This window comes from Gadus chalcogrammus, chromosome 21 (genome assembly GCF_026213295.1).
Source record: "Gadus chalcogrammus isolate NIFS_2021 chromosome 21, NIFS_Gcha_1.0, whole genome shotgun sequence".
Classification (NCBI taxonomy): Eukaryota; Metazoa; Chordata; class Actinopteri; order Gadiformes; family Gadidae; genus Gadus; species Gadus chalcogrammus.
In genome coordinates, this window is record NC_079432.1 from 13,821,818 (window position 1) to 13,832,784 (window position 10,967).

At 46.7% G+C, this 10,967-nt stretch overlaps 1 long non-coding RNA gene across 1 annotated transcript; it reads left to right on the forward strand.

Moving 5' to 3' along the window:
- The first annotated feature begins 765 nt into the window (after positions 1 to 765).
- LOC130375061 (uncharacterized) lies at positions 766 to 2,673 on the forward strand. Its single transcript, XR_008893736.1, has 3 exons — positions 766 to 818; positions 1,630 to 1,744; positions 2,575 to 2,673. It is a non-coding gene; the product is annotated as an uncharacterized LOC130375061 (long non-coding RNA).
- Positions 2,674 to 10,967: the final 8,294 nt, after the last annotated feature.

The following is a 10,967-nucleotide window of genomic DNA, read 5'->3' on the forward strand; positions in this document are numbered from 1 at the left end:
TCTGATTCAAGTGGCAAGGAGCAGGACCGGTCGGTTAGGTCAGTTTCGGTGGCAGCCACAGTGGAAAGCGGTTCTCCACAGCATTCGGTTGTGCAGGAGAATGATGGTGTGACCCCACCGGATGAGAGTTTGCTGCGAGGCCGGTTAAAAAACTCTGAGACGCTAAGTAACCTAGACACTTTGCTTGGTCAGCTGTCAGTTGAGAGGCGTGCTGAGTTGTCTACGCTAATTGCCGGCTATCATGGGCTGTTTGGTGATACACCATTGTATGTCCTTGGTAGAATTTTTTTGTAAATATTTGGTTGAACACGTGGGCTATACTTAAATAACATTTTGTGTAGTTGTGGTTGGTCGGCATTCCTGGTGGGAATCCCGTTTTTAAGGGGGAGGGTGTGACGACCCCACCACTCCACTAGGGGCCTCTGTGTTCTTTGCTGCTTTGCTCTCCCTTTGCAGGTTCCAGGTCGTGGGAGGGTCATCTTCCTGATGAGACACCTGGGCTGGTGTGGTGCTATTTAAGGCTCACCCTTCTGCAGATCTGGGCTGGCTCTTGTTGATGCAGCCATTGCTTTTGTTCTATTTGTTTGACACACATTCACACACATGCTTACACTACTGATTACTGACATTTATATATATGTTTGGTTGTTTATACTCTTGGTTTGTGAATAAATGTAAGCTAATTTCACTCTTTAGTCTGGTCTCCCATCTTTGCCACCGTCAAGAGCCGGGCGGTGACACACTCCACTGCACCACTGAGGCGATGCCAAATCACAATGATCAATCATCAATAAAGAGGATATACATGACATTAAAATGTATGTGTTTTTCTATTATTTCCCTTATTTATTTTTTTTCATGACGACCAATAAAAACCACAGTGTTACCCCTTATGGTTTTTTCATGACGACTGATAAAAAACGACAGTGTTACCCCTTATATTTTATTTGACAAAGACAACAGTGTTACCCCTTATGTTTTTCTTCATGACGACCAATAAAAAACAACAGTGTTACCCCTTATGTTTTTTTTCATGACGACCAATAAAAAACAACAGTGTTACCCCTTGTGGTTTTTCTCATGATGACCAAAGAAACACAACAGTGTTACCCCCTGTTTTATTTGATGAATATCGACAGTGTTACCCCTTATGTTTTTTTTCATGACGACCAATAAAAAACAGTGTTACCCCTTATGTTTTTTTTCATGACGACCAATAAAAAACAACAGTGTTACCCCTTATGTTTTTTTTCATGACGACCAAAGAAAAACAACAGTGTTACCCCCTATGTTTTATTTTATGAATATCGACAGTGTTACCCCTTATGTTTATTTCATGACGGCCGATAAAAATCGACCTCCAAACTTATCAATGCATCATCAAGACACAGAATAAAGTCAACACAATGGTTATACTTGACTTTATAATTCACATGAAATAGAGATATGAGTCTTCCAACAGAGGACATCAACCGGACTTGAACCCCGGTCTCCAGGGGGTTAGCTCACAGCTCTCTCCAATTCCCACTGAGTTTCATAATTTAAATATGTCTGTGGTTATATATGACAATATATGCAATGGACATGATAGAATTACGTTTCAAATTAATGATATTGTCTTTACCACAGAAATTGAGCCGCAGTCGCCAGTGGGTTAGGCAGAGTACACTCCACTGCACCACTGAGGCGATGCCAAATCACAATGATCAATCATCAATAAAGAGGATATACATGACATTAAAATGTATGTGTTTTTCTATTATTTCCCTTATGTTTTTTTTCATGACGACCAATAAAAACGACAGTGTTACCCCATATGTTTTTTTCATGACGACTGATAAAAAACGACAGTGTTACCCCTTATATTTTATTTGACAAAGACAACAGTGTTACCCCTTATGTTTTTCTTCATGACGACCAATAAAAAACAACAGTGTTACCCCTTGTGTTTTTTTTCATGACGACCAATCAAAAACAGTGTTACCCCTTATGTTTTTTTTCATGACGACCAATAAAAAAACTAGTGTTACCCCTTATGTTTTTTTTCATGACGACCAATAAAAAACAACAGCGTTACCCCTTGTGGTTTTTCTCATGATGACCAAAGAAACACAACAGTGTTACCCCCAATGTTTTATTTGATGAATATCGACAGTGTTACCCCTTATGTTTATTTCATGACGGCCGATAAAAAACGACAGTTACCCCTCATGTTTTTTCCATGTTGACCAATAAAAAACGACAGCGGTACCCCTGTCGACGATTTTGCAGGGATCCGAACCTGAGCTGTATAGAGAATTAACCTCCGAACTTATCAATGCACCATCAAGACACCGAATAAAGTCAACACAATGGTTATACTTGACTTTATAATTCGCATGAAATAGAGATAAGAGTCTTCCAACAGAGGACATCAACCGGACTTGAACCCCGGTCTCCAGGGGGTTAGCTCACAGCTCTCTCCAATTCCCACTGAGTTTTATAATTTAAATATGTCTGTGGTTATATATGACAATATATGCAATGGACATGATAGAATTACGTTTCAAATTAATGATATTGTCTTTACCACAGAAATTGAGCCGCAGTCGCCAGTGGGTTAGGCAGAGTACACTCCACTGCACCACTGAGGCGATGCCAAATCACAATGATCAATCATCAATAAAGAGGATATACATGACATTAAAATGTATGTGTTTTTCTATTATTTCCCTTATGTTTTTTTTCATGACGACCAATAAAAACGACAGTGTTACCCCATATGTTTTTTTCATGACTGATAAAAAACGACAGTGTTACCCCTTATATTTTATTTGACAAAGACAAGTGTTACCCCTTATGTTTTTCTTCATGACGACCAATAAAAAACAACAGTGTTACCCCTTGTGTTTTTTTTCATGACGACCAATCAAAAACAGTGTTACCCCTTATGTTTTTTTTCATGACGACCAATAAAAAAACTAGTGTTACCCCTTATGTTTTTTTTCATGACGACCAATAAAAAACAACAGCGTTACCCCTTGTGGTTTTTCTCATGATGACCAAAGAAACACAACAGTGTTACCCCCAATGTTTTATTTGATGAATATCGACAGTGTTACCCCTTATGTTTATTTCATGACGGCCGATAAAAAACGACAGTTACCCCTCATGTTTTTTCCATGTTGACCAATAAAAAACGACAGCGGTACCCCTGTCGACGATTTTGCAGGGATCCGAACCTGAGCTGTATAGAGAATTAACCTCCGAACTTATCAATGCACCATCAAGACACCGAATAAAGTCAACACAATGGTTATACTTGACTTTATAATTCGCATGAAATAGAGATAAGAGTCTTCCAACAGAGGACATCAACCGGACTTGAACCCCGGTCTCCAGGGGGTTAGCTCACAGCTCTCTCCAATTCCCACTGAGTTTTATAATTTAAATATGTCTGTGGTTATATATGACAGTGCAATAGGCATGATAGCATTATGTTTCAAATTAAAGATTAAAAATTAAAAATGATTTGACAAAGACAACAGTGTTACCCCTCATGTTTAATTTGGTAAAAACGACAGTGTTACCCCTTATGTTTTTTTCATGACGACCTATAAAAAACAACAGTGTTACCCCTTATGTTTCATTTGATAAAAACAAAGTCTTACCCCTCATGTTTAATTTGATTAAAACGACAGTGTTACCCCTTGTGTTTTTTTTCACGACGACCAAAGAAAAACAGCAGTGTTACCCCTTACCCTGCGTTCACACCAAAAGATGCAAAAAGTTGACGCGCGTCGTGATCCCATTCAAAGTGAATGTAGAGACGCGTTGCTGCTTTGCTGCCGCGGCATTTGCTGCCGAGAAAACGGGCAGCAAAACTTGATTTGCGGCGCGTCAAAATCTGATTTGCGGCGCGGCATGCCCGTGCCCTCTGCCGGGCACGGGCGAAGGGCGCGTTCACGTATTTTGCGGCGCCGCAAATGCTGCTCGAGTTGAAATATTTCAACTTTTGACGTGCTGCAAACCTTTGACGCGCCGCAAAACTTGATTTGACGCGCCGCAAAACTCAGGCGTCAACGCGTTCGGGCAGCAAATGCATCTTTTGGTGTGAACGCAGAGTTATGTTTTATTTGATAAATATCGACAGTGTTACCCCTTTTGTATTATTCATGACGACCAATAAAAAACAACAGTGTCATAGATCGCTACCTAGCAGAGAGTTGTAAGCACTTTCCACCCTTTTCAGTGGAGGAATTGGTCTCCCCAAGCAATGTTATACTTAAAAGGAGCAAGTAAGTTGCATATTAATTTAGTCTTTCGGCCTGTAGCATATAAACAAAATGAAGCAACTGTCCCATATTTCTAACTGCATTTGAAGTAGACATTGAGACTCACAAACAATGGACGCTATAGGACAGTGATCATGATTTGTCTCAATATCAGAATAACAACAATGGGTCAAATAGCAATGGCTGGTGGAATGGCCATGAAGTAGGTCTGTATATGCAGCAGGGGTTGACACTAAGGTTTCAAAAGCACTTGCCCATCGGGCAAGTACAGGTCAGGTTCAACTTGCCCGAATGTAATGTTCACTTGCCCAAATTATAATCAGAATCGTGAACGGGCCTCTTTTTGCCAGGCACCCGGCCTGGTTTTGGGGGGGCTCAGAAAAATCATCCTAGCTCAGACTGAAGCTGAATGTTAGCTTCCACACATGTTGTGTTTAAAAAATAACAAACTTCTCTTTGTTTACTTATTTATCGAGCGGTCACATCGTGCCATGAAGTGATTTTAGTCCACCGTTCCAACCTATTAAAGCTATCGCCAAGTTATATGTAGACCTGCATGATTTTATGCAAATGTACATAACTAAATATCAGAGGTAGTAGCAAAGATATGTCTTTTTAACTTTCAAGTTTCTTGTAGCTCTAACTGAATAATCACAATCGCGTTTCTAGTAGGGTTGTCAGTCACGATACTGGATTTCCTAACTTCAACACTATTCCTGGAAAAATATCGATATTCTATACCATTTTTGATATCAGGGGAAAAGTTTTTTCCAGGAAAGAACATACCCAAAGTAAATAGATTATATCTCCACAACTGCAAGGGCGATAATGTCATCTTTGGGCCAAAAGAAAGATTGTTGTGCAAGTGAAATATTCAATGGGGATAATACTTGGTTAAAGTGAATAAAGCCATGGAACACAGCATAAGTGGAAGATAACATTTCCACCTGAAATAATTATCAGTATCAGTTGGTCGTTATCAGTTGGGAGCGCTGTCTTACTATGAGACACAAATAAAGGTAGATATCTTACAATTTTGACACTTGAAACCTCTATTTAAAGTTCAGGGCAATCGAATGCACCAAGCCAAACACTCGCAAATAAATATATGGCCACTAGATTGCGCTGAAGAATATGTTTTCTGATTGAAGGCAATTTACCTATTTCCTAAGAAACCTTCTCTTATTCATTGATTGAAAACACCATGTTAAGTTGCAAAATTTGGCCCAGATACTGGATAATCTGTTTATGGTGGTTTTATTCGATCAGAATCAACTTTGTGGACAAAAATCACAAAGGTAATACTTCATTTTTGGTTGTTAAAAGAAAAGGGGACGTTTCTTCTTAAGTTGTTATTTGTGAGTTTTAGTCACAGAATGATATGGTTTGGACTGTTGGAATAAGTGGAGGCTCAGCTTTCATTTAATATATACAGTTGTTTGTGAGGGTCCAATTTCGTGAAAAAGATCGCTATTGCTGTGTGCATGTGGACAGTTATGAAACCCAAAACCGTGTTCTTGACTTTCCTTGATAATTTGCCTCAATCCAAAGTACTTCCAAACTGCACTCCTCCATCACTAATCCATTTAACTTCTACCTAAACCGTTCGCGGAGGTGCTGCACTTGAGATGCTAGCTGTGTTGGCTAACCTTTAGCGAATCACTGCCAGAGACCGCACTGCGAGTGAGTGACAGAAGGCGGGGCTATATTCGCACTGAAGCGATGCGTGTCTGTTAACTCGCTTTCCGAGAGAAGAGAAGACAGCACGCTGATCAATTGCAAATACTTCTATTTTGTGTGGTTTTGAGGAACAAAAGGTTGTTCTGCAGTTTCTAAAAACATTTGAATAAATAGCTTTTATATTAACATCCACCCAAAATCCACTTGCCCGTTCGGGCAACCAGAAAAAATCTCAACTTGCTCAAACATATTTTTTACTTGCCCCGGGCAAGCGGGCAACCGTTAGTGTCAACCCCTGTGCAGTGTAAGCTTGTCCAGGCCCTGCAAGTCAGGATTTAGGCTATGAATCTCTTAATTCTCATGCATATGGAATACTTATTCACTAAAGCTTATGGAATTATATTTTTGTGCTTATTTCGAACTTGAACCCATATTTTCAAGGCCGTGCTGGCACCACATCTATGGGGGTAAAATGCATGATGATAGACCGGCGAATTTGAACCCCGGTCGCTGGCGTTCGGGTCTTATACTAATCCACTACGCTACAGCCGCTACCTCTCAGCGGCCGAAAACATGCGATACATTTCTTAAATAGGGTGTATTTAAAGTGAATTCCCTAAATGATAGAATAAGGCAGGATGGACGTTGCTTATGCATTTTTAAATCATCATCATTCTATTTGGATTAATGGCGAACAATTCTGCATTTGGCATAGTTATTTTACAGACAATATGCAGAATATTTTCACTTATACTCATATAGACTGCTTGATCTATCGTAAAGGTGAGAAAAATGACGCAAAAAACGCCCCTTTCACGTGAACGCGCACTGAACCTAAAGCGGAAAACCTGGTTCAACTAATTTAATCTAAAGTGAGCTTCGTGGTACTATTTAACTCTGATTGCGAGTTGCGGCTCTGTCGAGCCAGGTTTTCCCAAGAAAGCCTGGGTATGTTCAGCGAGCTTCGTGGTATAGGGCACGGGTAGACATCACGATAGTTACGTATGTAACTACGGTTCTATGAATCCTGGATGACCGCCAGAGGCGGTGCTTTAAGCACTGGATTTATCCGTCTCGCGCATGCGCAGTTCGAGTACCTAATATCAACAAAGTCACCTGTGACCCCTGATGAGCTCCGGACAGCCTATATCTTCCGGTGACATCAGAGGAGCTGTTCCTGCAGAATCTTCTCGCGAGTACACAAGGATTCTGAGTGACAGAGCGCTCTGGCGGTCATCCAGGATTCATAGAACCGTAGTTACATACGTAACTATCGTTCTATTTCATCCTTACTGACCGCCAGAGGCGGTGCTTTAAGCACTGGATGGCTCATACCAACAAGGTCACGAGGAACTCCAACACCCACCTCATTGAGAGGGAACAGCAGAGTCGGGCAACAGGACCACGGCCAACGGATGGGGAGTGGCAACGTTCACCCGGTAGAACCTGGAAAAGGTACATGGTGATGTCCATGATGCTGCATCACAGATGTCTTCCAGGGGCACGCCCCGCAGGGCAGCCCATGACGTTGAGACAGCCCTGGTAGAGTGGCACCTGACCCCGGATGGCAGGGGGTGACCACCTCCTTATAGGCATGGGTGATGACGTCCACAACCCAATGAGACAATCGCTGCTTGGAGAGAGCATGTCTCGAGGAGATGGCTCAGATACCCTCAGAGTAGCTGGGGCCCGGCCGCCATCCAGGAGTGACTGGAGGAACTCCAAAATCATTGGAACTGAACAATGCACAGGGTCCTCAGCCCTGTCTGAACACCATGCCGTAAATAGCTGCCACCTATTCTCATACTGCGCCCGGGTAGAAGGCGCCCTGGCGTTCAGTATGGTATTGCAGACACCGTCTGAGCACTCAGTCAGCAGCGGGTTGGGCCCTGCAGCGGCCAGACCCATAGCTGTAGGCAACGAGGGTCGGGATGCCAGATCTTGCCCTGTAACTGTGACAGGAGATCCTTCCTGTCGGGAAGGCGCTGTGGTGAACTGCTGCAGAGCCTGCGCAGCAGTGGAAACCATGTTCTCCCTGGCCAGAAGGGGGCTACCAACAGCAGTCTGTGACCCTGCTGTAGGACCCTCTGTAGCGTCGGAAAAATCAGAGGGATTGGTGGAAAGGCATAGAGGGGACCCTCTGGCCAATCGTGGGCGAGAGCATCCTGACCCAGAGGGCTGCTCTCCTCTGTCCAGGAGAACCACAGGGGGCAATGGGTCGACTCCTTTGTGGCAAAGAGATCCACCTCTGCCCTGCCGAAGACGTCCCAGATGTTGAGGATAACCTCCGGATGAAGCCGCCACTTCCCCGGCGGCGGCTTGCAACGGGAGAGTGAGTCTGCAGCCTGATTCTGTACCCCAGGCAAATACATTGCTCTCAGGCTTGCCAGGCGTGGTGCTGCCCACAACAGGAGGTCCCGGGATGCCTGCAACAGCCGTGCAGACCTGGTGCCTCCCTGGTGGTTTATGTGAGAGACGGCCGAGACATTGTCCGACTGCACAAGCACATGCCGGCCGCCCAGAAAGGGAAGAAATGACTGCAGTGCCCTGTGCACAGCCCGCAGCTCCAGAACATTGATATGCTCTGAGCGGACCTGAACAGGCCACAGCCCCTGAGCTGTCCGGTTCTGCCACACAGCACCCCACCCCGAGAGGGAGGCATCTGTTGTGACGGTTTCCCGACGGGATGCAATGGAACCCATGGGCATGCCCTGGAGAAGAAACGATCTGTCCCTCCACGGAGCCAGAGCAAGTAGGCAGCAGCGTGACACCTTGAGTCCCCTGTGCCGATGCCACCTGACATCCAGATGAAAGCTGTGCAGCCACCTCTGGAGGGGGCGTAGCGACAGCAGTCCTAGAGGAACCACTCAGTTTCCCTAGGAGGCGCAAAAACTCCACATAGCGCAACAGCCTGCCTTCCCGAAACAGGAGAAGGAGGCGGAGGATGCCGTTCACCCGCTGTGGCGACGGACAGGCCTTCATGGCGACTGCGTCGAGAGACACACCGAGAAAGACTATGCTCTGCGATGGCACCAGGCAACTCTTCGTAATATTCACCCGGAGACCCAGACGGGCCACATGGGAGAGAAGAAGTGTCGTGTCCAGGGCCACCTGAGACTGGGATGGTGCACAGATGAGCCAGATATGGCAGGATCTTCATGCCCCGTGACTGTAGAGGTGAGAGGGCTGCTGCCACACACCTGGTGAACACCCGTGGGGAAAGGGAGAGGCCAAACGGGAGCACCCTGAACTGAAAACGACGCCCCTGGAAAGCAAACCGCAGAAACTGTCTGTGGTGCTGTGCTATGGGAACGTGAAAGTAGGCATCCTTCAGGTCTACTAATGTAAACCACTCCCCCCTGGCAACAGTACGCAGAACCTCTGCGGCGCTTAGCATGTGGAACCTCAGGATCTTCAGGAACCTGTTTAGGCCCCTCAAGTCGAGGATAGGACGGAGTCCGCCGTCTTTCTTTGCTACCAGAAAATAAGTCGAGTAGAACCCCCCGGGTTGCAACAGGGGATCTGCTGGCTCGATGGCACCCTTGTCCAGGAGGGCGGAAAGCTCCTGGGTGAGGGCTTGGGCTTTGGCCGGGTCGTGTATGATGGTCATCTTGACCCGGCCATAGGCTGGGGGCTGGCGTCGGAACTGAAGTTTGTACCCATGGGTCAAGGTGGAAAGCACCCACGGGTCCCTGGTGGAAGCAGCCCAATAGCTGAGTTGCTGCTGGGAAAAACATCCGACGACCCCCACTGACCCCTGACTCTCAGCGCCGGGTCCCCCGACCTCTAAAGGTCCTGGGGGAACGACGGGCAGCATATGGGACCTGAGGCTGCCCCGAGGGCAGCCGCTCAGGAGCCCGAAAGGCCTGTGCCTGCTGCTGAGCAGGCTGTGGATGTGGGCGCTGAGACCTAAGGTAGCCACTGGGTTGAGCCTGTGGGTGATAGCTGCGCTGTGGGGCAGCTGAAGAACCTCTAGGCCTGCTAGGAGGAGGCACACTCCTTTGAAGCACAGATAGATGCTCGCGAGTCTTCCTGGCCTGGACTGTTCGCTCAAGCGCCTCTAGAGCTGCAGAGCCAAACAGCTCCCCAGGTTCAACTGGAACACTGCGGAGGGTTCTCCTGCACGCCTCAGTAAGAGGAGACTGTGCCAACCAAACCTGGGGGCGAGCCTGGACGAGAGTGGACATCACCCGCCCCAATTCTCTGGACATCAGTGCGAACGCCTGCAAGGAAGCGTCACTGAAATCGTGGGCCGGAGCACCCACTGCAACCTCCTGCAGGGATGCTGACAGAGCGAGCATCAGGTGGGACATAGAATTACCTATGCGTCCCATGCGTGCCGCTGCGTCATAGGCTTTGGAGAGCAAGTCATCCGTAACCCGACACTGGGGACGAGAACACCTCGCATCCGGTCTTAGAGCCTCATCAGTTGAGACAATTAGAGCGGCTATGGTTGGCTCAACTGCTGGCATGCGGTCCAAGCCAAACTTGGGTGCATCCTGCATGGCTGCCAGTGACCGACCGTCTGATGTTGCATGAGAGTGGGCTCTAGGATCCCTCCAGCATGCATGCAATTCCCTCAGATACTCCTCCGATGGAGGCACGGTAAAGCTGGCGGGGGCTGGGCCACGCCTGAAGAACGCACTGGCCGGAGCCGGCTGCGCTTGTGGCACGTCTAGCTGCAGACTGGCCAGGGCCATACGAATGATGGCTCCCATTGAGTTGTCCTCAGAAGCACTAGTAGAGCTGTGGGTCGAAGGACAGGAGCACGCTGCGGAGGCACGGGAGGCTGCGTCCTGTAGGACCCCATCCGGCTCGTATTCAGCAAACTCGGCAGCCAACGCTGCCAGAGAAAGCACATCTTCCTCCGGCTCCAAGGTGGCTGCCGGAGGAGTAAGAGCACCTGGCCCCCCTGCACCAGTCCCAGCCTGAAAGGCTAGGAAGAGGCACTTCATGCTTTCGAGCTCTGCCGTCAATTGGCCTACCTTGGAGGCAAGCCCGGACTCCCTAACC